The 25230-nt window shown below is 38.9% G+C and overlaps 1 long non-coding RNA gene across 3 annotated transcripts in view; it reads right to left on the bottom strand.

The window, feature by feature from the left end:
- LOC147613720 (uncharacterized) overlaps positions 1–24276 on the bottom strand; it is a 30199-nt gene extending 5923 nt beyond the window's left edge. The window contains exons 1-3 of one of the 3 annotated variants that reach the window (XR_015263168.1): positions 24064–24276; positions 22564–22632; positions 3443–3665 (exon numbers count right to left, since the gene is read on the bottom strand). This is a non-coding gene — a long non-coding RNA (uncharacterized LOC147613720). Of the gene's footprint in view, positions 1–3442; positions 3666–22187; positions 22318–22563; positions 22633–24063 lie in introns of those variants that run through there. The other 2 variants (XR_015263169.1, XR_015263167.1) reach the window with 2 other exon arrangements.
- Positions 24277–25230: the final 954 nt, after the last annotated feature.

Raw genomic sequence — 25230 nt, 5'->3', positions numbered from 1 at the left:
TTCTAACAGCTATCTAAGCTGTTCCTTGAGTTTGATGGCTTCAGGAACTGGCATTTTGTACGTGCGCTGGGCTACTGGCTGAGCTCTGGGGGTCAATTATCACATGATCTACTTCCTGAATTGGAGGCATCTCTGTTAGCTCTACTGGGAATAAATCATCATATTCACTTAACCATTCAGGTTCTTTAGCTTTTAACTTTGTGTCTACTGGATTCATTTTGACAACATAAATGAGTTGCTTCTTTCTAAGTCCTTTCAGTAATCTAGAAGCTTTTACTAACTGCAGATCTGGGGATCCGAAAATTCTAGTTCCTTGAACTTTGTTCCCGTGAAGGTCATGGAAGGAAATGGTTCCATTTTGACAGTGTATGTCAGCTTGACTTTTGTGGAGCCAATCCATTCCAAGGATTCTGTCGGAAACTCCCAAAGGAAAGACTCTGAACTGGCAGTCAGTTACATTCCCATCTAGATTGAACTGAATACGATCTGTCTCAAGGCGAGTGAAAAGAATCTTCCCACTCGCCAATTCAACTTGCATAGGTTTCCCTAATTTCTGTTCTAAGACTAGCTTACGCAAGCATCCTAGGAAAATAAATGAATGAGTACTGCCTGAATCAATCAAAAGTTTGAATGACTTACCCTTATACTCAACTGGAGTATGGATGACTAAGAATTGACGATTTGGCCCTTGGTTTTCAATTGCGGCATAATTCTGGCCTCTTTTCTCTTCCACTACTTCTGCTATTGTAACCGCTCTAGCTGCTTCTGCAGAGACTGGGAAGGCAGAACTCTTTCTCTCTGGTTACCCCAGTTTTGGGAAGGAGTTCTGAGATTACTCTGTACAAAGGCAGATGGTTGAGCTGCATTCATCCTGGGATTGCCCTGATTTTGACGAGATGGACCCTGATTTGACTGATAGGAAGGAGCTGGTCTCTGCATTCTGGGTCCTTAACTTCCCTGTCCTCTTGACATGGCAAGAGTCGGGCAGTCTTAAGCTGGTGACCAAAACCCTGACATCCAAAACACCGGTTCTCACTTCTGAGCTCATCCCTTTGAATCCTTGAAATAGGTGGGACTCCTGAGAAAGTGTTCTGTGGGAAGGGTCTTCCTTCACTTTTGAATCTCCCAGTATCTTGATTCTGATTTAGACCTTGCTGCCTCTTTGGGGGAGGAAAGTTTGAAGTACTTCCCGAAATTTGAAATCTTTTAAAGTTAGAGGGTGCAGGCTTCGGTGGAATCTTAACAACAAAGGCTGTGGCAAAGTCCTTTGCCATTCTTATAGCTTCGACCATTGAGATAAGTTTGGCATTCTTCACTAAGGTGTCCAATGGCTCGTTCATTCATTCCTCGAATGAATCTGGCCATCAACTGCTCTTCATCCAATTGTGGGAAATATTTGAGGAGAAGGGCAAAGGCCTAATGGTACTCTTCAATTGTCCGGCTATCCTGCTTTAGTTCTAAAAACTCATTCATTTTGGTTTCAAGGAAGCCCGGAGGACAGAACCTTTTCCTGAGGTATGCTTTAAGATCTGACCAGGTCTGGGTATTTTTGTCGAGACGGTTTGTCTCGCAATGGTCCTTCCATGCGACCCTGGCCGTTTCCACAATCTTTAATCTGGCGAGAGCCATCTTGCTTCTCTCGTTATAGCCAGTTACATCAAAATATTCTTCCATTGCCTCAATCTACTTTTCCATTACTTCACCTAACTGCTCCCCTTCACCCTTGAAGGGACCAGGTTGGGATCTATGCAGGGCTTTACGAACATCCGGATCTAACTCTTTCTCATCATCAGTTAGAGGATCCGGTTGCCTTGCACGGGCCGCACGCCTCATGATTCTAACAAAACGAGATTTTTGTCAACTTAACTTTGACAACAGATTTATGATTATTTAATTTTTGTGATTTATTGTTTAAACAGATAATTATTTCATCATACTTCTTGAAACAAGATTCACTCTGGTAATTTTATCAACCATATTCACAATCATGAAAATAATTTAAATTTTTTTTACAAAACATCGTTTATTATCAAAAGTTTGAGATATATACATAGAGCATCACGGCTCCAAAGTCACTACCTCAATCGCGTACGCATATAGAAGAAAAACTGCAAAGAAGACATGCCATGATAAACACGATTCATCACTGAAAGAGGTGCTATAATTCTACTTCTAGGGATAAAGCAACTAAGAAGCCTAAAAACTCGGCAAGAAATTCTAAAATTCCTAGGTGAATGATTAAAGAGTTATACATAATGAACAACCCCTAGCCTTATCAAGATCATGGCTAAGGAAATATTTTGCCTGAGTCCCTGACGCTGATTGGTATTGATATTAATACATCTTCCTCCAGAGAACCACATATACCGACGCCTCTCTATAAGATCAGGGAAGTATAGATCCGCAAAGTGACGGGCAAGCCTCACTCTGACGACGCTGATTGGTATTGATATTAATACATCTTCCTCCAAAGAACCACATATACCGACGTCGCTCTATAGGATCAAGAAAGTATAGATCCGCAAAGTGATGGGCAAGCCTCACTCTGCTTACACGGGTTGTAGCGGAGTTGACGAGATGTTCAAAGACAAAGGCGATCATATCTTGACCCTGGGAAAGTCCAGGAATGCTAGACAGATTTGGGGTATCCATCTAAAAATCTAATTCAATTTATGAGTTTTCAATTTATGAATTCATTTAAAACATAATCTTAGCAAGTGAAAATATATTTTTTTCACAGATTTACTTTAGAATTTTAGGCAATTTCTACTGTTGTTTCATAAGTTTACAACAGCGCTCTGATACCAGCTGCGAGATCCCACTGTCCCCTCCGCGCACCGGATTCCCAATTGCTGGCAACAAGGAGCTCCCTCTTGCGCGAGGCAGGGTTTCCCACTCGAGGCCTCGCCCTCAAATGTCTGGGTACGAGACTATGCTGGTGGCATTCCGAAAATCGAAACCGAAAAATTTTCCATGCCCGAAAAACGGGGACGATTCCACCATTTTGATTTTCTTAATGAATTTTTCTAATGAGGTCAAGATACTGAATTATCCTTCCCTTGAGTAAACCTAATAGAAGGAAAACTAATCAACACTTTTTTACTAATTCAAGATCAAGCACAGCCGTTGATCTATTCATTTAAGAAGTCTTCAGGTTATTATTTAACTATTCGAGTTCTAAGCGTATTCTTATTATTCAATTTCATTATTAAAACTCTACTAATTCCAGTTTCCTAACCCCATCCGGCCCATGGGTTAGCCAACCAGACAAGTACTCACCCACCCATAATTGAATGCCTTTCTTAACTTTAGCTAGATACGCACACACTCCTCTTTAAAACTTGAACTTATAAAATGATCCATTGAACAAACAGTTATTGATTATAGATATCATAACTCAAAATTTTCATCCAGTTCCTTGTTTCTCAAAAACAGGTACCACTCTGGACTCTCCGTCGAGACCAGCTCGTAAGCAAACGAGATCCAGTAACACATTACAATAATTTTTTCTTCATCATATATATATATCTTCCACGACATACGCATGGGTGTCCTAAGCACCACGAGCCCGTGCATCGCCTGGTCAGAACCCTCCAGGATCCTCCTTAGGTGTCCTGGCACTTCACTCAGGGACCGCTTCGTCGACCCTCACCCATCATACCGCCCTGTTGCAACCGAACTTCCCTTAGAAAAACACATATACTAAATGCTCCCTCCAGCATTCTGGCGTAAGACAGTCCTTTAAGAAAACAGGGTTTCTATGCAAGTTTTCAATTTTGATTTTCTTTTGAATACAATGAGTATATCGTAAATCCGTATCCAAGACTTCTAGATCGCAGGTCTGAATTTCAAACAGAATTCCTTGAATTCTATAACCTTGATCCTCATATCAAAATCAAAGAGTGTCAACTTAGTTTCAGATTCGGTGGGTGATTTGAGTATATTTTTCTTGAAACTGGTCAGATCGTCTTTCCTTGAAACTGACGAAGGAGTTTGGTCTTGGTCATAGCCTGATTCAGGATTTGAGTCTAGTAAGGTTCTTCCTGAACTATCTTTCTCAAAAGGGGGGTGATATTTTAATTATTATTTTTTTGAATTTCATTCATTGAATATTTGCTTAACTGATTTCTAAACTAATCATGAATTCCTATGAAGAATAAATTAATCATTTATCTGAAATTCCGACTTTGATAGTTTTTTTTGAGTTTTTTCAGTAATATCCGAGTGAATATGAAACGATAGAATTTTTTTCTCTAACAGAGTATTTACTTATTCATTTATCAATTATTCATGAAAATTAAACATAGAATTGAAAAGAACCCTAATTTTGATATAAAAATCATTTATGCATCAATTTATGCATAAAATCAATTTTGATCAAAGTAACACTTTTATAATAAAAAAATTCTTTTATGCATCATTTTATGCTTAAAATAAATTTTAATGAAAGAAACACTTTTATAATTAAAAAAATCTTTTATGCATAAAAATCAATATTGGTGAAAGTAACACTTTTATAATAAAAAAATTCTTTTATGCATCACTTTATGCATAAAAATCAATATTGGTGAAAGTAACACTTTTATAATTAAAAAAATCTTTTATGCATCACCTTATGCATAAAAATCAATTTTGATAAAAGTAACACTTTTTTAATTAAAAAATTTCTTTTATGCATCATCAATTTAGAATAAAAATCAATTTTGATGAAAGTAACACTTTTATAATTAAAAAAAAATTTATGCATAAAAATCAATATTGATGAAAGTAACACTTTTATAATAAAAAAACTTCTTTTATGCATCACTGCATAAAAATCAATATTGATGAAAGTAACACTTTTATAATAATAATGAAAATCTTTTATGCATCTTTCCATGCATAGAAATTAAATCTAATGAAAATAACACTTTTATAATGAAAATATTTTCCATGGGCATCTTTCTATGCATAGAATTTAAATCTAATGAAAATAACACTTTTATAATAAAAATATTTCCCATATGCATCTTTCTATATGTATAGAATTTAAATCTAATGAAAATAACACTTTTATAATAAAAATATTTTTCATATGCATCTTTCTATGCATAGAATTTAAATCTAATGAAAGTAACACTTTTATAATAAAAATATTTTCCATATGCATCTTTCTATGCATAGAATTTAAATCTAATGAAAGTAACACTTTTATAATAAGAATATTTTCAATATGCATCTTTTTATGCATAGAATGAAAATAACACTTTTAGAATACACAAACGGAGGGGATTACTCTTTTTGAATAACATAAAGATAAAACTTATTTTCATAAAATTTAAGAAAATTTTGCTATAACCTCCTTTGTATGGCTGACCATTTCTCAATTTTTACATTCTAAATCTACTTAGAATTATCCCAAGATGAATTAAAACACTCTAATCTAATCAATTTTCACTTGTAAAGAGCAATCAATAGGAAAAGTTTAACTCAATTTGTTTGTTTCTCATTTTAGGATAAAGAAAGGCTAAAATTCTTAATGAAGAGAAGGGGGAAGCCTTTCCATCAAGGCATAACATCCAATTTCAAATTAACAGAAGCAAGAAATCAGAAAACCATAGAATAGAATTTAAAAAAAGTAGAATTTCTAACTTACATAGAGTTTTGTGAGCTTTCCTTTGGCTTGAGGGATTGAGGGTTCTACTCTTGCTTGGATCAAGAGTGGCCACCAATTCTTTGTAGAGGAAATAGTCAAAAACAAGTGAATTATCAATGAATTCAATGTTTTTGGCGGCTCTCGGGAGGAGTAGAGTAGCAGTGCATAAAACACTATTAAGCTTCTACAAAGGGAGAGGCTTCTATTTATAAGAAAAAATGAGCCTCTAACCAAGCAAACTGATTCTAGAATTTTTCAGATCAGTTTGGTTAATTTTTGACCATTTTTGGGTCAGTTTAGTTCACTTTTTGGATCCAATTTTGAATTAGGACAGAGGAGAGATGAAATATCTAATTTTATTGATTTAAAATCGAAAAGCAATGATGAGAAAAAGACGCCTACTTCATGAGGGGGAATCCCTATCCTGAGGTGTGAAAAATCAATTTTTTATTTATTTTCCTTAGTCCTTAGTCCACTCTTCATCTTAATATGTGAACATTAACTCATTTTTAGGAGGTTTTTCTTTTATTTTTCTCTTCCCTACATTTGGATTAATCTTATTGGTCCATAGGAACCTTAATCTAAAATTTTCAAAAAATCTGGACCCTTAGGCTAAGGCCTTTTGAACATATTATAATTTATTTCTAATGCACCTTCTGAAATTCTTTTTGAACTTCTGTTTCAGAAAAATTTATTTTAATAAGAAGAGATATTTTTCCATCCAAAAATATCTAAAAACTGAATAATCTCTCTCTAAAATATTTTCTCTCTCTAAGCCAAAATAGGTAGAAACAAGATCTTTTATTATTCTGAAGAGGGGATTGATTACAGGGAAAGATACTGGACATCTTGAGGGCTGGGGAGGAATCTTACACTAAGAAACCTATCAGAAGGTGTTTGACCACTTTGTAACCCCTTATCGCTTGACCAACTCTAATGGGCACACCCGAATCTTGAAATCACATGCTCATATAAAATTTAGTTGTTCGCATATGTAGGTGGGCCTCTGCCCATTTGGTGAAATAATCGCTGATAACTACAATGACATAACGACCTTGACTCTACTGAGCTACCGGGTTGATGGACCTAACAAAATCTATCTCACTTTTTAAATGATTATTGCAGAATTACCAGGAGGCATTATGTCCTTCTCTTGAGGCACATTGAAGCACTGAAATTCATCACACCTCTTCATGGATTCCATAGAATCTCCAAACATATTTGTCCACCATAAACCAGCTTGCAGAATCTTGCGAGCTATCACTTTGCCAGCAAAATGTGTTCCCTCAATTTTGCAATGTGCTTCCTCTAGAATAGAGGGGAATTTGTCTTCCCTTACATAGCCCCTTAGCACATGATCTTTACCTAGTTTATATATTTTCTTGGCTATTAATTGATAACTTAATATGTTGTCTTGCATCCTAACCTTATTTAGGGCCTTATTGGTTGGGAATCTATAAGTTACTCAAAATCTTCTTCGCTCCATTCGGGCACCAAGTCGATTTTGAACAAAGCTACATCTGGTAATTCATCATCAACTCCTATGGTAGGTTCTCCGTTGGGGATCCTTGACATATAATCTGCCAATACATGTTGTTTCCCTTTCCTGACTATGAGTAAAATAAAATTCTATCAGTAGCCTATGGTAGATATATAATAAGCCCAGAAAGTAAATCCAAGGACTCCGGTACTGATCATGGCATACATGTTGTTTCCCTTTCCTGACTATGAGTAAAATAAAATTCTATCAGTAGCCTATGGTAGATATATAATAAGCCCAGAAAGTAAATCCAAGGACTCCGGTACTGATCATGGCATACATCGCGCCTGAATAACTTAAGACAAGTTTTCTCGAGAGAGTGGAGACGATATAACTAATGATACCAAGTCCCGAAGGAATAGAAGTATGAACCTCTAGATAACAAAGGAACCAAAAAATAAAAACCATCTCGTCATTCACCCAGTTGTGTATGGTTTATTGATAAGGTATCACAAGGCTTGGTGATCTAGAAAGAACACAAATTTATTGGCAATCAATTGCATAAACTATTGTTAATCCTTCCTGCTCTCTGTAGTGGTGTAGTTCATTTCCGCCTCGTTTAATTCCCACCCCTTCCTTTTTGCATTGAATCCCCTGTCAAACATCAAGAAAAAGACACCCAAGTTGTAGTCTAATTTGAGTTTGCTCGGTTGCACCAATACACAACAATCACAAAGTTGGAGGCATTAATGTGGTCATGAAAAATCAAGTCCCAATTATTTGGCCTCAAAATAGGGGCACTTGCCAAAGCCTTTGTCAATTCACCGTAGGCCTGCTAACACTCCTCAATCCATTTGAAGATTACGAGTAATCTATATAGTGGATGCACTACATCAATGTAAAATACGATGAATCTATAATAATGACCTACGTGATCCATAAATCTTTGCTCTCCTTTATAGCAATAGTTCAAGAATTAGTTTCACTATAATTTGTGAAATTTTTATTTTTTATATTTGTGACCCAATATAACACCATGCTTTATCCAAAATTGATACTTCTCAAGGATATGCAATATAGGCGGCACCTCTAAAAATAGATGCACCTCCTAATGCCTTATTCAATGCATCATAAGCCTATAGACACTCCTCAGTCCATTCGAAGATTACGAGTAATCTAAATAGTGGATGCAATATATCATTGTAAAATATGATGAATCTATAATAATAACCTACATGATCCATAAATCTTTGCACTCCTTTATGTTAAATTTGCAGCAATGTGATGAGCTATGGTGGATCAAATGCTAGAATCAATATCATTTACAAAGAGATTAGATGATAATTAAGATGTGATTAGTGAGCAATTAACTGATAGCTTAATGTAGGCATGGGTAATCAAAAACCAGCAAATTCTCATTAGGCCAATGCCTCAATTTATATAGTTTACATCCAAGCATCTAATCCCACTGAGTCCTCCTTGATTCACTCCACCTCTTTTGCTTGTTTCTCTCCACCTCTTCCTAGAATATCTCCACACCTCCTAAATCTTCTCATGCTACCCTTTATTCTCTCCCAGTAAATACTTCTCACCTTTTCACAGGTTCTCTCACATTTACAGATTCTCTTTTACAATCTCTTGCTAAGGGCTTGTTCCCACACACACCCTATTCACATGTATATTTCAACGCCTCCCCTCAAGTGAATACTCCTAGCACACCTGGATCCTATACCAAGTTTCCCTCTTACTTGATAGTCCACGACCAGTGCCTCAAGTCCCTAAACTCATAGTCCTTGACACTCTCTCTCTCTCTCTCTCTCTGTGTCCAAGGCTAAAAGTGCCTACGACCTTGACTAAAGTGCACACACATACATCTACCACATGGCCTACATCATCGGTGGCTCAGAGGTGGTTTTACTCTATTGGGACAGGTTACATTGGGTTGTGGGTTTTCTCTCTCTCTCTCTCTCTCTCTCTCTCTCTCTCTCTCTCTCTCAGAGATTTTCACATGGCTCCTCACTTCTTAGAACCTCACATCTTCTCTTGTCTTCAGTCTTCTTGTCGTGGCAGCTTCTCTTTACGCGTCCATGTCTTCCTTCAATGCTTCGTCTAGCTCTTCTTCTCAGTGTTGATCTTCCTCTTGAAAAGAGATGTTCTTCTTCTTTCATGGACTGGGGCCATGAGCTTGACCGTCAGTTCTTGCTCCATGTAAGCAACATGTTTTAATGTATTGTTGATAGTTCTTTTGGGCTTTTGATGTTTATCTTGTGTCATTATGCAATGCAAACCCAAATCTATGCGAGAGGTCTTGCCTCTTGCCTTATTCTGACAATGGTAGTGTCTAATCCCATTTTTACAATGATGTAATGTGCCCAATACATAATGCATATAGCATTCATTCTTATGCACATTCCCAAATCCAACTCTGGTTGTGAATAACTTGAATTTGTGTGTGGGTTAAATGCAAGATGATGATTACCACAAATTTATCAGCATAATTTTATCAAAAATTATATTAAACCAAGGGTAACAAATCTGTACGGAATGGTTGGAGTGTCAAACCATCTCCGAATTGTAATCTGAAGTTATAGGGATCTGTATCAGATACCTAATGGTTAATTTGAACCCTCAATTGTACCAAAAAATAGTCATTAGTACTGATTAATCATTGATTAGTAAATTAATCCTCTATTTTGTGTGAAGCTCATGGTGAAGATAACATTAAGCTAATCAAAATGGATTAAGATTAATCACAAGATTAAGATTAATGATCACATGGAATTAGGATTAACAACAACATAATGATAGCATAATTGCAATGTGAGAGAGATAATGAGAGTGTTATATTCTTCCAGTAGATGTAAGCCTCTTACATAGGCTTGATGAGTACAAGAGATTAGTAATGAGAATAGTCCATAATTGCAATGTGAGAGAGATAATGAGTGTTATATTCTTCTAAGTAGATGTGAGCCTCTTACATAGGCGTGATGAGTACAAGAGATTAGTAATGAGAATAGTCCATAATCTCCCCTAGAAACTCTCAACCTTTCCTCTGTTTCTGTTTCCAACTACGAAATCTTAGCAAGTGCTTCCTTGCCATTTCTGATAAAAACCTCTCTACTCTAATTGACTATAAAGTTTCTTAATCATCTGTGCGCTCAAACTCCCGATCTCCCCTTTTAACATTTTCTTTTCACCATTCTCTACTATGCAATCACATTCTTCTTCTCTAATTACATTAACCTTTCATTTATCCATTTCCTTTTTTGATAAGGTTCTCTTAAACCCAAGGGTTTTGACTCTTGTACTTTCACTATTCCCACCACAACTACCAAAAGGACTGTTAACACCTCTTATATACACTAACACTTTCTTTTTGCACCAAGTGCACCTTAACCACATAATCAAGTGCTAGACCCAAATGTCATACCATATGGTGGTACATGCTACAAATGTGGATTTGAGCATGTTTATAAGGATTTTCCCAATAGGGTGACAACCACCCCAATGGTGGCAAAGCCTCCCACATAGATTTGGGTTTGCATTGCATAATGACACAAGATAAACATCAAAAGCCCAAAAGAACTGTCAACAAAAAATTTAAACATGTTGCTCACATAGAGCAAGAAGAACTGAGACGGACAAGCTCATGGCCCTAGCCATGAAAGAAGAAGAACATCTCTTTCCAAGAGGAAGATCCACACCAAGAAGAAAAGCTAGAGGAAGCATTGAGAAGGAAGACATGGACACGAGAAGAGAAGCTACCACAACAAGAAGACTGAAAGAAGAGAAAGACATGGACGCGTGAAGAGAAGCTACCACGACAAGAAGACTAAAGACAAGAGAAGATGTGAGGCTCCAAAGAGTGAGGAGCCATGTGAAAATCTCAAAGAGAGAGAGAGAGAGAGAGAGAGAGAGAGACCCCACAACCCAATGTAACCTGCCCCAACAGAGTAAAACCACCTCTGAGCCACCGATGATGTAGGCGTAGATGTATGTGTGAGCACTTTAGTCAAGGTCGCGGGCACTTGTAGTAGCCTTGGACACATAGAGAGAGAGAGTGTCAAGGACTATGAGTTTAGGGACTTGAGGCACTGGTCACGGACTATCAAGTAAGAGAGAAACTTGGTATAGGGTCCACGTGTGCTAAGATTGTTCACTGAGGGGAGGTGTGCTAGGCACTGGTCGCGGACTATCAAGTAAAAGGAAAACTTGGTATAGGGTCCAGGTGTGCTAGAAGTATTCACTTGAGAGGAGGTGTTGAAATATACAAGTGAATAGGGTGTGTGCGAGAACAAGCCCTTGGTAAGAGGCTGTAAAAGAGAATCTGTAAATGTGAAAGAACTTGTGAAAAGGTGAGAAGAATCTACTGGGAGAGAATAAAGGGTAGCATGAGAAGATTTAAGAAGTGTGGAGATATTCTGGGAGAGGTGGAGAGAATCAAGAAAAGAGGTGGAGTGAATCAAAGAGAAATCAGTGGGATTAGATGCTTGGATATAAACTCTATAAATTGAGACATTGGCCTAATGAGAATTTACTGGTTTTTGATTATCCATGCCTACATTAAGCTATTAGCTAATCACATCTTAATTATCATCTAATCACTTTGTTAATGATGTTGATTCTAGCATTTGATCCACCATAGCTCATCACATTGCTGTAATTTTAACAGCTTTGGCCCTATTTCTAAGGTCATTGACTATGAGAATCAGAGATGCCTAGCTCTATTCATCAGAGGAGAGACTTTCACTTTCAGAGATAGGAGACTTAGACAGATGCAGGGCCACCAAACTCACGATGCGCGAGAGACCCAGGAGCCAGACAGCCCACCAGACCACACTGAGACTCACAGGGAGGACCCAACATAGTTGCGCAAAGACCACTGTTGTACCCACGAGGATGCACATATGAGATGATTGAGCAGAGACGCATAGAGCACCTACATAGAGGCCACTATAGGAGACTGGTCTCACGATGCCAAAGGACATTACAGGCATTTAGACAAAGCCACCTCGGGGGGACCCTCCATTGTCGCCTACGGATCGCAGGCTCTCGAGGGACCAGATTATCCACTTGATCCTAAAAGGAGAGGTGGAGGGGCATGACTTCTTATACTATTATGGTGCACCTGATGAGGGGGCCCAGCCCTCATGAGTACCTATATGGCATGACATGCTTCTCATGATGTACACTTATAGCATGCTACATAGCTTTTTGATTTTCATTTCAGTTTCAGTTCTAGTTTCACACATTTCAGTTTCATTATGCTTTCCGATGAGGCTCCCGAGTGCATCGACTTATGTATTCATGTATGTTCGACATGTGTCTCATGGACCCGTTATGGTCCTTCAAAGATAATAATAAAATTTTATTTCATTTCTCTCTCTCTCTCTCTCTCTCTCTCTCTCTCTCTCTCTCTCTCTCTCTCTCTCTCTCTCTCTCTCTCTCTCTCTCTCTCTCTATTTGCTCCCCTCCGATTTATAAAGCTTCCTTCTATATTGACAACAAGGGAGGCAAGGTTGAGGACCCTAGCTCTCCACAAGAGAGCCTTGCTCTAATATTAGTGGTTAGAGGAGAAAGCCAATAAGACTCTTGCATTCTTCCTCTTCTTCTCTCCATCTTGCAAGGCTCAAGTGCTCTAAAAATCGGCAAACACTTTTGGTGTTGTTGCCGAGGAAGTACCCTAGCTTAGGGCTCTCTTGATATACTTTGCATTTGGAGTATTGTTATAGTTTGGTTGGAATGTAAATCCAATAGTTGATATTGTTTAAATCATGTTTGTTGTTTGTTTTTGGGTTTATTTGATTACCTTCGTGCAATGGACCATGAAGCATGGAACAGCCCTTCAAGCTCAAGTTGCATGACTACAAGTAAGTTTTCTTTTCCTTTTTCCTTGATTCAAGCTTCATCTTTCTTGCATTCACTAGATTTATGAGTTGTTCATTTTAGGCACTACCTATAAATGCCATTAGGTTTCATGGAGCACATCATTAAATAAGTTAAGAAAAGCTAAATCATCCTCCTAAATCAAAAACCCAAAAACATGCACCAAAATTTGGATTTTTTTGGTCAAACCTACTTTGTGGTTTGCCTATGCATTAAGGAAAGGTCAAAAGATATTCCCTTTATAAATGACCATAATGATAAAAGCTTTTGAAAGCTAAACCATTAAGTGGCCCAAACTTCCATCTCGCTACTCTGCTATAGCAGTTGGTAGACTTGTTAGAATTACGTACATACACACCAAAGTGGGAATGCACATTCTCACTTGTTTGTGAATGTATATTCTTAAGTTAAAAGACACCCACCCACACACATTCATAGATCCCCACGCACATTTTCAGACTTATATAAATGCACGTTCACAAGTCCAACAAGGACTTGGATACACACATTTCTAATTCACCTCGCACGTACCCAAGTGGGAATGCACATTCTCAACTTGTGGATGTACATTCACAAGTCCAATAGAGACTAAAAAACTTTAAAAATCTAGCTGAATTTAGATTTTCTAGGGCCACCACACGATAACTTATGTCTGTAAAGGGTGTGCTCTAAGCTAATCACCCCTTCATGTGCACAAGGTTAGGAAGGATTTTTGGACTCAATCCCCCACTAGAAGAGAGTTCCTAAAATGATGCAAAGTCGAGAGAACCTTCTCAAGAGGAATCATTGCATGCTTCATAGTCCTTGGGACCTCATAGGAGCCAAGCAACCCTAGTGAATGTGAGTATTCAAGTCATAATGAAGACGCTAGCTTGAGTGAGGCCTATTACTAGGAGCCCATCACTTTAGAGCCTCGTATATGGACATGGACCAAGCAGTTAGAGTACCTGACTCTCCTACAACCACTCAAAGGATTTTTGTAGATGTGATTAAAGACATGATCACAAGAGGTCCAACCAACAAGTGGGAGTTAGAGAATCAGCAAACCACCTTAGAAAGTAAGAGACCACTCACTAGAAAGGCCAAACATGGAGTTATCCATTCCCGATATGGATAGTGATCGGTCTAGCTCAGGAACCAAAAGAACCAATCCTATAAGGGAGGGATTAATCTCTCCTAGATCCGTAACTAGCATGGCTGCACATGGACATCGATTGCATTGATAGAAGTAAATTTTGGCTCAACAAGCCCTCAAAATGCAAACCTTGGAGTGTTTGGAGTAGCCTAGAGGCCTACTACATCATTGGGCTTTGTAGTAGTAGACCCTAGTAGAAGTAGTACAAGAGGATTTAGGTGTAATTTTGCTACTAGTGCTACTCGCCATGCCGCAACCCATACTACTAGAGCTAAGGAGATAACCTTAGCTCGATAGTATGAACCTTACATCCTTAGCTAAAATAGTATGAACCCTACATCAAGGAGCGGGAAGCTTCAAAATAGGCCCGGAATTAAGAGGAGCATACACCTCACAGTACGACCTAGCCTTATATAGCTACCCTCCATAGTACCCCAACTTGCCTCAAGGGTAAGTACAATATCTAGCATATGCCATGCCGCCATCTACTAAACCAGTACCCTCCATAGTACCCCAACTTGCCTCAAGGGTAAGTACAATATCTAGCATATGCCATGCCGCCATCTACTAAACCAGTACCCTTACTATCCCTCTTAGTCATTACCTCAACCTCCACCTACAACACTCCCTACTACACTAACCATTGAAGATATCTTCAGGATAGTAGCCCAAATAGAGAGGGGGGTAGCAACATGGCTCGCAACAACAATTCCATCACTAGGTGCCTGTGGTGGCACCACACCTAAGATAACAAAATACAATTAAACCAATTTAAATCGCAAAGCTAATGCCAAAGTTCAATGGGACTGGATATCCCATTACACACTTGGAAGTGTTAGATCAAATGTGCAACACATGTGGTTGACCTGATAACCTAGTAAGGGTAATTGCCTTAGGCCTCACCATGGAAGGGAAGGTAGAACAGTGGTTTCGATCGCTAAATCTAGAATCCAAGATTTTGACACCCTGAAGACTACCTTCACAATTGGGTATTCCCAAGGAACCCGATGGAAAAAACTATTTCCAAAGGCTTCACATCTCTACTCAAACATCTACATGAATTGAACAGGATCAGTCGTTCCATCGTGCCCATGATTTTTGAAATCTATACGGCCGTGCTTTTGGATGAGTCACTTAGGCCTGTGTGGGTGCTCTTCTGGTTAGGACCTCATTTAGTTATTGGGAAACCCCCCTTCCTAGATTAGTCAATATATCTAAGGTTTGGGCATTTAGGGACTGCAAGGGGTTGGTACCTATCATTTCTAAAGGTTTAGGACTTTTGGTAATGCTAGGAAAGGTAAGGGATTGATGTGATAGGGGGTGTAAAACCCAATGACACGCTTGTTGTCAGCATGGAAAATGGTATTGGGAGGTGAATTTGGGGCATGGATCTCAATGGCTCGAAGATTTTAGCCATGCATGGGAGAACATGGTGTAGATGTTCCAAACCAATACAAAGGCAAGGAAACTACAACATATAAAATAAGAGTTGGAAAAGAAAAGCATGTCTATCAATGAGTATGCTTTAAAGATCAAGGGCATTGTTGAATCCCTTGGTTCTATCAATATATTGGTAGAAGATGATGATTTGGTGAAATGGGCTTGGCAAAGTGTACAAGCCATTCAAGACCTCCATTGTTATTAGAGAGAACATTCCCTACTTTCGGGACTTAGTGCTATGCTGATCATAAAAGAAATGTTTCTAGGTGAGGACTCTTCTTCACAAAGCAAAAACACATCAGAACAGGCCTTCTACTCTAATTTAGGTAGAGGCCGTGGTCAAGGCCAAGGTGATGGCCGATAAGGAAACTAGAATTCTAGATAACAACAATCTAATGATTTGCAATAGTAGCAATCATACACATGTCGAAGAGGCCAAACTAGAGGCAGGGGGAGCCAAAGAGGCAGAGGTGGTTGGCAAAGAAATCAGAGTGCAAATAGCATAGAGTGCTATTATTGTGGCAAACCATAGCACATGGCAAAGGACTATTATAAAAAGCAGAATAACATTAAAATGAAAAACCCATCATTATTCTTACATGGTTAAAGAAATACATGAGTTGGAGATCATTTGTTTAGGATAGGCACTTAGAAATAAGAAATGAGAAGATGCCATGAATGAGGAGATGGAAGCATTGGACACAAATGCAACATGGGAGTTAGTGCCTTTTCTTAAGAAAAAGAAGGCAATTGGATGTAAGTGGGTGTATAAAGTCAAGCATAACACTGATGGTTAGTGAACATGTGTAAGGCAAGATTGGTTTCCAAGGGCTATGCGTAGACTTATGGCATTGACTATGAGGAGACATTCATCTCGATTGCAACAATGGCAACCATGAGAGTTGTCATTGTTATGGCTGCAGCAAAGGGTTGGTCTTTACATTAGATGGATGTAAAGAATGCCTTCTTGCATGGTGATTTGTAAGAAGAAGTATACATGATGCAGCCACCAGGATATGAGAGTGATGCACACCCAGATTCTATATATACAGGTTATGTAAAGACTTGTATGGCTTGAAGCACGCACCCAGAGTATGGTCAAGTAAGATCGAGGAGTATCTTATTACCATTGGATTTCAAACATCCAATGTAGATTTTTCACTTTATGTGAAAAAAATAGATAGAGGGATCATGCTATTAGTCATCTATGTGGATGACTTGATTATCACTGGTGATAGTGATGTTGACATACATGATATCAGGAGGCTTTTAAAGTAGAAGTTTGAGATGAAGGATTTAGGTGAGCTGTCGTATCTCTTGGACATAGAGGTGGTGAGATCACCTCATGGCATTTTGTTATTGCAGAGGAAGTATGGCTTGGACATGTTGTCCAAGTATGGTATAATAGGCTGTAAGCCTATTTCAGTGCCATTGGAGCAGAACACAAAGCTTTCTACAGATATAGGTGAGATTTTGGAGGACCCCACTATGTCCAAGCGCATAATGGGTAGCTTGATCTGCATGACCATTACTAGGCTAGACTTGAGCTACGTTGTTAGACATGTGAGTCAGTTTATGCATGCCCCTAGGAAGACACACTTGGATGCGGCTAGACGGATTCTTAGGTACATAAAGTCCATAGTTGATTATGGACTTTTCTATGAGGTTGGTATAGAGATACAGTTACATGGGTCCATAGTTGATTATGGACTTTTTTACCCACAACACATCTCTAGATGCTACTACTGTAATCCCAACTTTCTTCTTTTAATTTCTCATAGTAATCTTATTTGTATCCCAATTATGCTTTCTGCAACCATGGTCTTCCTAATAGAATCAATAGATATGATATGGAAAACTCCTCCATCTTTAAGACTATAAAAAACACTAGGAAAGTATAGCCTACAATTTTAATATCCACACCATAGACCATGCCAAGAGATTTCACTCTATGCTGGTTTGCCATCTGAACAGAGGATGGGACTAGTTCCATCTTTGTGATGCCTATTTTTTTGTTGGGCAACAACTGACAGGATCTTGATTCTCAATACTCCATCCAAGATGACTCCTTTGATGGTTTTACCCCGCACTGCTACACTGTGACCTAGAGAACCACTAAACCAAACCCTGTACATAAGCTGAACTTTTAAAATTATGCTATCCTCTTGGAGATCTTCCTCCTATGGATCTTGTTTCCCTCTACTGTGAGTTTACATCAACAATCTATCAACTAGTGTTGGTAATTGAGAACAAGGCACAATAACTAGTCTAGTGTCATAATCAACTTTATGTCTTTGATATCTTCCCATAGATCATATTGGGGTTTCTTCTTTTTATCACCCTTTAATTGCTTGACTAGTTTCTTTACTTCTAGCACCATTGGTCACATCCCCCTTTATTATCTAGTAGCCCCACTAGTGCCCTTAGGGCTTATATCCACCTTTTTCACCTCCCTTGGGCCCCACAATAATCAACATGGGGCAACCTAGGTCTGATAGGGATCCCTATCTGGTCCTAGATTGCCCCATGCTGGCTTGGGCTCTTCTAAGACCATCCAACCCCCTTGAGGCCTTAGAGAGGTCTTGGAGGCCTAATATTGTGTCCAAAAAATATTTGAAGCATGATAATTGATTCTTTTTTTGGAACATCAGATTTAGTTCTTCCTATCACCCTGACTGGATGAAACCAACTTAGAGTGTCACACAAGCATAACCAACTTAGAGTGTCACACAAGCTTGATGTGATGGGGATGGTTTTGAAGGCAACTCCCTTTATCAATAATTCTTCTGGCCTTGGAGCTTGAAGAAGGTATGGTACATAAGGTTGCTTTGTAGGTGTAACGTCAGAGTATGCTTCCGACAGGATCTGCCTTATAGGTTCAAAAGGTGTTATTTGCATGAACATTAACTTTGGCTTCAACAATGGATTTCTCGCTCTGATGAACCCTTCAATTCTGCAGTAGACAAAGACTCAAGAACAGTTTCATCAGTAAAAGACTCATGAGTATCTTGTGGTAAAGTTTGGAAAACCTCTTGAGTTGGCCATGGTGGAGGTAGGTGGGGTGCCGACAACTCCTCGGGGGAAAGTGTGTTAGTGGGAAATTCTAATGGAAGAGAAAGAAAACGTGAGAAAATACAATCTGCCTGAGATTTGTTAATAGGAGGAATACTAGGATATGGATTTAGTAATTTACTTGCTACATATGAAAACACCGAATAAGTTGGAAGATTAAATGAGCCTGGTGTCTCCTCTTGACCCTCTCCAGAACTAGGGGGTGGGTGGGTTGGTTTGTTGAGCTTCATAAATTCTTATAGCTCCATGATATCCTCAGGAGATATGTTAGAATATCTAATGTGTATTTTATCAAAATTATAGAGTACTGTAGTCAGCATGGCTTCTAGATGTTTGTGTATAGTGCGATAAAGTTTAAGAATGCCAAAAGGATGATAGAGTGTAGACTCATAGAGATTTAAATGTTGATGGGTATTATACACTTCTAACCACCCATGACTAATGATCCATTGGTAACTGTGATCTACAACCTCGTAATTGGTCGGTGTATCAGGAATATCATCTGGTACAAACAGGTCTAGTTTGTCAACACTGTTGTCCAAGATGTCAGATTTTTGTAACACCCGACACCAACTACGAAGGTTGAGCACAATAGGGTGTAATGGATAGAGGAAAATATCTTTTGGATGAGTTAGTACTAGGTCCCCCCAAAAAATCCCCATAATAATGGTAAGGTCAACATCACGTTCTATATTTTGTTTAATTAGTGTCAAATCTCCTCGAGGCTTAAATCTTCATACAGATTTATTTCATATTGAAGTAAAGAGAGTGTTAGTGTAGACAAAAAGAGAGTAGGCGTTTGAGGAGGGGCCTGAGGAGTCACCACGACAACGAACCTATCTCCGAAGCTCGCGACCTGTTTCCATAGTGTTGCATGTCTGTCTTGAAGCATGTGAGTGGTCAGTAGATGGCAACGTCACACCCGCTACTCTATGCTATCTCCTGGGCTAGCTCTGCTTCTAGTTATTGTGATTCCTCCGCATTATTCTTCCTTCTACTTTTCTTGAGTTCCTTCATGATTTCCTTGGTGTCCTTCAATGATGCCTATCCTTCTAACAACTCTCTAGAGGTAAGTGATGGTGGTTCTACCTACTTTTGCTGCACTTGTTCTTCGTGTGCTGGTTCTGGAAGAGGCAGTTCTGCTACATGATTCAACACCTTTGTTAGTAAGTACGAATTGCAGACCTTTGACTGGTGTACCTTTAGATGGTTTTCCATCTCCCTATGAATGTACCATGTCCAATCATCTTCTTTTTCTTCATGTACTTTGGCGATTCTGTTAAGGGAAACCTTGTTGTACTGATCCACTAGTTTCACCTGCATTATGAGGGACATGGCTCTGCAAGCTTTCTCTGTCACCTCATCTCTGATATTGTCATATTCAGCCCCGTTAGAGTTGTAAGAGCTTTTCTTCAGCATGGCGTCTAGTCGTAGTTGTGAGAATGGATTTTGATAAGTGGTGGTAAACTGTAGAGATTCCCGTACAAGTCTTCTGAGCGTAGTACATGTTCTGTTGTTCCATCTGCTTTAGTCACATTTCCTCTCTTAGTGGCCTTGTCAAAGACTTTAGGTACTCCGCACACAATTCTGGATTGATGGTCCGGGGGAGACATTTTGCCATTCGTCTCCTAGGCCAACTTTTTTTAGTTTGTCTTTGACTTCCAAATCCTCCAAGATCTGCAAGCACTCCAGGCTATGGTACTGTAGAGCTATCTTGCCATGGACAGTCTAGACTTCCTTGCTTATGATTGATCCATGGAATGCCTGTGCATACTGACCTAAATAGCTTAATTTTGGGCCACGTGTTGTTCTTTTCTTCTTGCTTATTGGTGACCGAGTTACACTAGCTTGTGTTACTGTCAGAGTCTCCTCAACTTCCGGTTCAGAAGTAGCTGAGGTTGAGATGTGTAATAACGATAAGAAGGTAAGTCCTACGACTAGTGGTACCATGTGCCTGTTGCCTCTTTTTTTTGGGGAGTGTGTGTAAGGGTTATATTTGATGAGAAGTGTGTTAGTGGTGTGAGCAATAAGAAGGTATGAGTTTACAGGCGAGAAGGTGCACACCGTGAGAGTGTAGGTTTATGCACCATGAGATGGCACGGTACGAAACCCGTGAGATGGGTTGGATCCGTGAAACAATTAAAACCGTGAAATGGGCTAAAACCATGAAATGGTTAGAACCGTGAAGCAGTTAATCCGTGAGATGGGTTGGATCCGTGAAATGGGCTACAACCGTGAAACAGTTAATCCGTGAGATGGGTTAAAATTGTGAAAAGGTTAGAAGTGTGAAATGTGCTAAAACCGTGAGATGGGTTAGATCCATGAAATGGGTTGAAGACGTGAAAGTGTAGGGTACAAAACCTGTGAGACGGTTTGAAACTGTGAAAGTGCAAGGTACGAAACCCGTGAAACAGTTAATCTGTGAGATAGGTTAAAATCTTGAAAAGGTTAGAACCATGAAATGTGCTAAAATCGTGAGATGGATTGGATCTATGAAATGGGTTGAAGACGTGAAAGTGCAGGGTACGAAACCCATGAGATGGGTTAAAACCGTGAAATGGGTTGAAGACGTGAAGCGCAGGGTATGAAACCCATGAGACGGTTTGAAACTGTGAAAGTGCAGGGTACAAAACTCATGAAACAGTTAATCCGTGCGATAGGTTAAAACTATGAAAAGGTTAGAACCGTGAAATGTGCTAAAACTGTGAGATGGGTTGGATCCGTGAAATGGGTTGAAGACGTGAAAGTGCAGGGTACGAAACCCTTGAGATGGGTTGAAACCGTGAAAGTGCAGGGTACAAAACCTATGAGATAGCAAGTGCACGCACCCAATTCTTATTTTTTGATGAGTTAAATTGTGATTATAGGGTTTCATGAAATGGTTAGAGCCATGAGAGTGCAGGGTACGAAACTCGTGAGATAGGTTAGAACCGTGAAAGTGCAAGATACGAAACTCGTGAGATAACAGGTGCACGCACCCAGTTTTGTTTTATTTTTTGGGCCCCAGAGAATCGTAGCCCTTCTTCCTTGGATTCTTCACTACCTATCTCGACGGTGGTTAGATTCCTTAAGACACTCAATTGAGTGCTCATGAGTGGCCTAAACCAACACTCTTTTGACATGAAGATCCTGGGTGATTTGATACAATGTTGTTGAGAGTGAGGTCATATCCAATGAGTTTTCCAAACCTCAAGTGCATGTGAATGTGATTTGATAAGATAATTTGCTACCCCAATTGAATTTTGATAAGGCACTATGTCGATCTTATTTTCGTTGCTTTTTGTGGCCGTAAGACTGCACATAACAGTTTACACCGTGAAATGTCAGAGAATCGTTCATGTCATGAGATGCAAATCGTTCACGACATGAAATGGTAAGTCGTTTACGTCATGAACTAATTTTTGTACTCTTATGTGCTCCAATGATTACTTTGGATTTTTAAGTCAGTGTTACCTTGATCTAATTTTACTCGTCTCAATGTGCTCAATTAAGGCACTTCCGTAACCTTAATCTGACAATACTAGGTTCATGAACTTTTGTGGATTTTTTCGAAGAAACAAAAACAGAGTATCACCCTGCTTGTTCAGGTTCATGAATTTGGTGATACAAACATCAAAATTGAAAGGAAAAAATAATGGAGCTTTCCTCTAAGGTCACCCCGGTACTCACCTACACAACAAAAACGACCAATTTCTCACAAACCTTCACTTCCACTCAAACTTTATCCATTCATTCCATACACAATGCACTATAGAATATAAATGCAATGATGAAACTTAAAGAGGATCAAAGAAACAAAGGTGTTTCCTCGACATCGACGTCAAAAATGTTATGGACTACCATACCTCCAAGAAGGAACTTTATGCATTCACCTTTGGAAGAAGCAATAGAACACAACTATTGTAGGGAACTTACCAGTGCTTCGAGCTCGTGTCCCTTGAGGTCTCCAAGCTCACTTGAGAAGCTCCAATCCTCCAAGCTTCGCTGTCACCATAGAGTCGCTCACACCATCACACAAGGCAATCTCTCTCTCTCACTTCACCATACAAGCATGCAAGTATAGAGAAGGCACATGTGCTAGAGTAGTCTCTCTCTCAAGACAAAGCAAGAACTCTCATAGCACAAAGGAAAACTCTGTCTCTTTATTATGAGAAAATACCATATATAGAATTAGCCCTTATTCACACTTGGGCACCCAAAACTTACTAACTAAGGCCTTGGGTGGCCAATCTCTCATAATGTTGCAACCTTTATAGTGCCTTTGCATGAAACTTATGTCCTCAAATGGAGGATCATAATTGTTAATCTTAACTGAGATTAATAGTAACTAAGGAGCATAATTGGGGATGCAAAACTATCTAATGATTAGCAAAAAGGGATTCTCTCAAAGTACCTCTACCTCAAGCCATGAATTTTATACAATGTTTTCAATGGCCTGCACACTGGCCTTAGCAAGATTCAATATTTATCCAGATGGCCTCCACAATGGCCATAGCCATGGCTGTTGGTAGCCTGCGACGGTGCAGGATGCCAAGGCTACCATTGGCATGGTCTAGGCTTTGGCTTTGCTATATTAAAAGAGCACCAAAAATCACAACAGTGCCATCGAATTATTTCAATTAATGAAATTGTAGCAAAAGCATGGCCTTATCAAAATAGAAAGGCTCAAAAAAAAAAAAGGACAGCCGGGTCAACGCGCGAGCATATTGCCTTAGCCATTGCATATTAAAATTAGCCATTGCCTTAGCTTTTGGATGCTCTGCATGCTTCGCATGCTGCTAGGTGAAAAGGGGCAAGCAAAAAACACCATAATCTTGAAATTCAAAATCGACAAAAGAAAGCCCAGTTAGTAGCCCCCGCCAACGTGGGCTGCATAGGCCTACTAAACTCCAGAAATTAAAAAAATAAAATAAGCAAATTAAAATTAAAATTTGGCATGGCCTTGGATGCTTTGCATGTTTCGCATGCTGCTAGGCGAAAAGGCAAAAAATGCCCAGTCTATAGACAAAACAAAGCCTAATCTATAGCTTGCACCGGCACGAGCTACACGGGCATATTGAACTCCAGAAGTTAAACATAAAATTAGCAATTAAAATTAAAATTAAACATGGCCTTTTTCCCTAACATCATGCAGAGCTTTACAAAACAAAGCCCAGTCTATAGCTTATGCCGGCGGGCAACATCTTATCAGCGGCAAACGCAAAGATCTCAAAATTAATATTATCCAAAAGAAAGCCCGCCTCAGCACGGGCTGCATGGGCAAACATAAAACCAGAAATTCAAGGCAAATATGAAACGAGGAATTCGAGGTTCCCTTCACAAACGTGCTACCACCGCAGCATTTAAAAATGAAAATTTGTAGGAAATCGAAACAAGAATTCCATTTCAACATTACAAATTAGAAATTAGGCTAACCTGCTCCTTCTGGGTGGCATGGAGAGCTCGAATTTTAGACCAAGGGCAAGAGATGGGGAGCTAGGCTTTGTGAAGAGAAATATTTCAAGTGTTTAAACCAATGGCAACAGATGGAGAGCTAGGGTTTGTGAAGAGAAATATTGCAATTGTTTAACCAATGGCAAGAGAAGGGTCTGTTGCATGAAAATGGACAACCAAAAAAAAGGACCGAGTTCTCCCACTAAGATTTTAATAAGTAAAACAACTCTTTTCTCTCTCTCTATCTCAGTATCTCTCCGTCTCTATCTACTATGAGCATTTAAAATTTACAGTGTGAGCATTTTAATTTGTCTCGTGTGAGAAGCGTTATAAATTTCATAAAATTTAATTATTTCGTGGTTTTTGTTGTGAGAATCCTTTTAAATTTCTTTCATTTTATTTACTTATTTATTATCAACTCTAAGTATAAATTAAGCCATTGTAATGATTAAAAGACCATCACTCAACATATAAATTGGTTCATCGAGATGATTAAAAGGCCATCACTCTAAGAATTAAATTGGGCCTTCATGATGATTTAAAAAAATAGCACTCAAATTCCATCACTCAAATCATAAATTGGATCATCTAAGAAAAAAATGGATGATACGAGAGTTGTTTTCTTGAATACACCCCCAATTGTACTTGTCTTCAAAAATATTGTGTGTTGGTCGTCCATAGATTTCTTTTGACTGTGTTTATATCCTCAATATCTCCATGTTGTTGTTGGCATTTAGGAGTGGAATGGTTCGTTTTGTTGAGATCTATTTGGTTCTTTTGCTTTTCTATATATGTCTATATCAAACGATAAGTAATGCCTCGTTGTGTCACAATATATAGGCCTACTAGAGGAACAAAACTTGTCCTTCAATTGATACTAGGTGGTGAGAAACTAAAGATGGAGGTACAGACTCTAAAGTCCTAAAAAGAAGGATATGTTCTTGATGTAGATATGCATTCTTTTTACAAACTCCTCCTTGCTCCTTGTCATGCTATCTCGCCTATCGTTGTGGATGATGATGTGGCTATGGAAGAACAAAAACCAATAAGCAATAAGGAGAAGATAAAAATTACAAGTGTATTTGACATGATTAAAGTTCTCCCACTTAATAGTAGCCTGCATGCTATATTTGCTAATGTGCAAGACAA

Source organism: Cibotium barometz, chromosome 43, assembly GCF_041138505.1.
Source record: "Cibotium barometz isolate CiBa-2024 chromosome 43, ASM4113850v1, whole genome shotgun sequence".
In the NCBI taxonomy this organism is placed as follows: domain Eukaryota; kingdom Viridiplantae; phylum Streptophyta; class Polypodiopsida; order Cyatheales; family Cibotiaceae; genus Cibotium; species Cibotium barometz.
Note: the sequence above shows the minus strand (reverse complement) of the source record. Positions and strands in the feature narration are given on the sequence as shown.